We start from the raw sequence: 4,970 nt of genomic DNA, 5'->3' as shown, positions 1-4,970 counted from the left end.
GCAGCAGAGCAGATAGGTTCTAAAAGTTTTCTTTCCTGCAGGCTGCCCCATTCCTGATCCTTTGGCTAAAGATAGCAGACTTTTGTTGGGCTTTTTAATGTCTGCACCCACTGGCATTTCTGGGTTGTTGGCTTCTCTTATATCCAGTCAGGGGTATATGAATCAAAAAGAAAACCTAGTCAATTTACCACCATGGCATTACATGGGTCCTGAAGCCCCTAGTCTGCCTGTCTTCTTATCTCTGCCTTTCAGTTTTTGATGTTCTTTTACATAATGTATCAGGAGATTTTTGCTCTATTTAGCTGGGGTGGGGGAACAGTGAAATTATGTCTTTTAATTTTTCTATGATTAAAAGTCCTATAATCAGACTTTGAAAATAAAAAAAAAATTAAAAAAAAAAAAACAAACAAGAAGCAAACATCTCAGCAGGGAACTAAGGAACAAAAACTCCAGTTTTGAACTCCATCAAGCTGGTCAATTTGACAGAATTAGGATAAATAATCTCTAATTATTAAAATTCAAAATACAGAGAAAAAAGAATATTCTTTGGCTAAGCTTAGAATATGTGATACCCTGATAACAGAAGTGAACAGTAGGGTCACTTTGGCCTTTGCAGCTTTCACTGCTGAATTAGGCTTCTAGATTTTCTTTCCTATGAATACCTATCTGAAAAGAAAGTAGAATGTTTTAGGAAAGAGGGAATGGATATTGGGAAGTTCTCGTTTACACACAATATCTTCTAAATGCGATCTGCAGGGGCGCCTGGGTGGCGCAGTTGTTAAGCGTCTGCCTTTGGCTCAGCCCGTGATCCCAACGTTCTGGTAGCCTGCTTCTTCCTCTCCCACATCCCCTGCTTGTGTTCCCTCTCTCGCTGGCTGTCTCTCTCTGTGTCAAATAAATAAATAAAATCTTAAAAATAAATAAATAAATAAATGTGATCTGCAGATCATCTACTTTGCTGTCCAATATCCATACAACTTTTCCCCTTGGTTGAATTTTTTAGAAGAACTCCACCAATTAATATAATTACAACTATTTCACATACAATGAAAACTATGTAACTTATGACTAATAGTTATATATCCATCTCCAAATCAAAGAACTGTGTTTGATGACCATTACTCCTCCAATAAGTTTGCAGCAATTTGCATAATAAATCTGTAAAGATAGGGATTATAGATCTCATTTCTGTAACTGGTCACAAGACAATAACTAGAATTTCTCTCTCCCTTTCTCCCATACATATGCTATATTCCCCCTTGCCGTCCTAGTTCATCAGAGGATTGTTTAATATGGTGACCAACACCTTTGCCTTACTAACTAACTGGGACCTTAGAAGTCCTTGTATTAAGGACTTCCATTAACCATTTACTACTAGACATAATTTGTATAAACCCTCAAGGGGAAAACTTGGATTTATTCCATGTTCTTTCCTTACCAAATGTATTTGACTAATCCAATTTCTCAGTCTAGTTAAATCTATAACATCCTCCTTGATGTCTTCACCCAGGGACATGGGGAACCCCAGTTCCCAAGTGAATTAGTATTAAAAGTCTCAGGTTTCCAGAGGAGTTAAGATGGTGGAGGATTAGGGGGACCCTAAATTTGTCTCAACGCTTGAATACAACTAGATAGTTATCAAGTCATTCTGAACACCCGAGAAATCAATTGGAATTCTGAGAAAACAAATGCAGCAGGTCTACAGATAGAAAAGTGACCACCTTTTGGAAGGTAGGAGGTGCAGAGACTTGAATCCAATGTGATATAGCTGAGGGGAAATGGCAGTGGAGAAGGAGCCTTACTTAATGAGGCTACTGAAAAGTATTATAAACATTAGAACACAGAATCAGAACTTTTAGAAGTCTGCTACCTTGGGGAGCATGCTTAGCTTAAAGGTGCTCAGTGGTGAAGGAGGGCAGAATCCCAGGTGTGAACCCATGATCTGAGGATTCCCTTGGTCACAAGAATAGATGGTGCCTACCTGATGTACTTTTCTTAGGTGCAGGAACAGTGAGTGTCGGTTCTGGCTTTCTGCTCTGTGTTGCCATAAACTGTGAACTGCTGTGCAGTTGTGTGACCACTTTCCTGGGACTGGTCATGTGGGATGGGTTATGTGGGGTGGGTGTCTTTATGATAATCACCTGTGACCAACAAGGAATAACCAGACCCTAAAAAGGAAGCAAGCCATTGAAGGTGTTATCTCAATGGTGTTATCAATAGAAATGTTGAAAGGTTTTAAGTTCCCTGGTTAGCTTTCTATAAAAGACCAACACTAAAGGCCCTCATTGGCAACCCTGTCGGGACCCCTCTCACACTTGAGAACTTTGTCTGTATTTTCACTTAATAAACTTCTATCGCTTTACTCACAAAAAAAAAAAAAAAGGCGGAAGTGTAGTGAGACCCTCCTCAGGAGAAACAGCATGGGTCCACACAATGGGAATCTCTAAAATTTGGAGTTTTGAAACTCAGTTGTGTGCCTGAGATAAAAAAGCTCAGATACAGGCAGGGTGAACACAGAGTTTTGACAGACACTGGAGAGACAAGAGTAATTGATTGCTCTTCTGTGAGGGCTCACTAAAGAGTGGGGGGCATGAACTTTCAGCTTGGAGGCTAGAGAGTGGGGCACCACCATATTCATCCCACCCATCAGTGCTGAAAGACTTCAGGGAACAAAACAATACCACCTAGAGGAATCTGGTGCTGCTTACACTGAGCCCTTACTCCCTGCCCACTTGAAGCACATTTCCACTAGGGCAAGTCCACCTGAGAATCAGACAACAGGTCCCTCTCCCAGAAGACCAACACAAACAACTTGTCACCAAGTTTGCTGGTGATAGAGTGCTGCAAAGCTTCAGCTCTAGAGGAAAATAGTATTTGGCATCCTTTGTACTTTCATTCTCTAGGTTTTTTAAATTATTTTTCAGTTATTTTCTTAATTTTTTTCAATTTTTTAATTTTTATTTTTATATATATTTCATATATATATTTTATTTTTTGTTTCCTTTTATTGTATTTCATTATATATAATGAAATTATATATACATAAATTATATATATACATATAATGAAATACAATGAAAGGAAACAAAAGGAAACAAATATGAAAGAAAGATTAAAATATATATATATACATATATTTTTAATCTTTCTTTCATACTATGGGATCTAGTTTCTTTTAACAAGTGGACCAAAACACATCTACGATCTAGTTTTTTTGTTGTTTTTTGTTTTTGTTGTTGTTGTTGTTTCTTTCTTTCTTTTTTTTTTTTGGACAAAATGATGAGATGGAAAATTCACCCCAAAACAAAGAACAGGAGGTAGTACTCACAGTCAGGGATTTAATCAATATGGATATAAGATTTCTGAGATGGAATTTAAAACAACTATTGTAGGGATACTAGGTGAGCTTGAAAAAAGCATATAAGACAGAAGAGAATCCCTTACTGTAGAGATAAAAGAGATAAAAGAACTAAAATCTAGTCAGGCCAAAATTAAAAATGCTATAACTTAGTTGCAGTCCCAAATGGAGACCATAAAGATGAGGATGGATGAAGCAGAAGAGCATGTATCAGTGATATAGAAGATAACATTATGGAAAATAATGAAGCTGAAAGAGAAGAAAAGAAAATTATTAGATCATGAAGGCAGACTTAGGGAACTCAGTGATTCCATAAAGCAAAATATTAACTGTAATATAGGAGTCCCAGAAAAAGAAGAGTGAGGAAAAAGGGGCAGAGGTTTTATTTGACAAATTATACCTGAGAACGTCCCTAATCTGGGAAGGAAACAAGTATTCAAGTCCAAGAGGCACAGAAAACCCCCCTCAAAATCAACAAAGATAGATCAACACCATGACATATTACAATGAAACTTGCAAATTACAAAGACAAAGAGAAAATCCCAAAAGCAGCTCAGGAGAAAAGGTCCTTAACCTACAAGGGTAGACACACAAGGCTGGCAACAGATCTGTCCACAGAGACCTGGCAAGTCAGAACAGACTGGCATAATATATTCAAAGTGCTAAATGGGAAAAATATGCAGCCAAGAACACTTTATCCAGCAAGGCTGTCATCTGGAAGAGAAAGAGAGATAAAGAGTTTCCAGAACAAACAAAAACTAAAGGAATTTGTGAACATTAAACCAGCCCTGCAAGCAATATTAATTAAGAGGATCTTTTGAGCCTAGAAAGAGTCCAAAAGTAAAAAAAAAAAACAAAAAAACAAAAACCAAAAAACAAAACAAAACAAAAAAACAGAAAGGAACAGAGACAATCTACAGAAACAGTGATTTTACAGGTAATAAAATGGCACTAAATTCGTGTCTTTCAATAATTACTCTGAATGTAAATGGGCTTAATGCTCCAATCAAAAGACATAGGGTATCAGAATGGATAAAAAAACAAAACCCATAAATACATTGCTTACAAGAGACTCATTTTAGACCCAAAGACATCTCCAGATTGAAAGTGAGGGGGTGGAAAACCATTGATCATGCTAATGGACTTCAAAAGAAAGCTGGATTAGCCATTGTTACATCAGACAAAATAGATTTTAGACCAAAGACTCTAATAAGAGATGAAGAAGGACACTATATCATAATAAAAGGGTCTATCCAACAAAAATATCTAACAATTGCTAATATTTATGCCCCTAACTTGAGAGCAGCCAAATATATGAAGCAATTAAAAACAAAATTAAAGAAACACATTGATAATACAAAAATGGCAGGAGACATTAACACCTCACAGCAATGGGAAGATCATCCAAGCAGAAGATCAACAAGGAAACAAGACTTTGAATGACACACTGGACCAGATGAATGTAGCAGATGTATTCAAGCATTTCATCCTAAAACAGCAGAATACACATTCTTCTTGAGTGCATATAGAACATTCTTCAGAATAGATCACATATTGGGTCACAGATCAGTTCTCAACTGTTACAAAAAGATTGAGATCATACCATGAATAT

The sequence above is a fragment of the Ursus maritimus genome, unplaced genomic scaffold (assembly GCF_017311325.1).
Source record: "Ursus maritimus isolate PB19 unplaced genomic scaffold, ASM1731132v1 scaffold_28, whole genome shotgun sequence".
NCBI classification, from domain to species: Eukaryota; Metazoa; Chordata; class Mammalia; order Carnivora; family Ursidae; genus Ursus; species Ursus maritimus.
Note: the sequence above shows the minus strand (reverse complement) of the source record.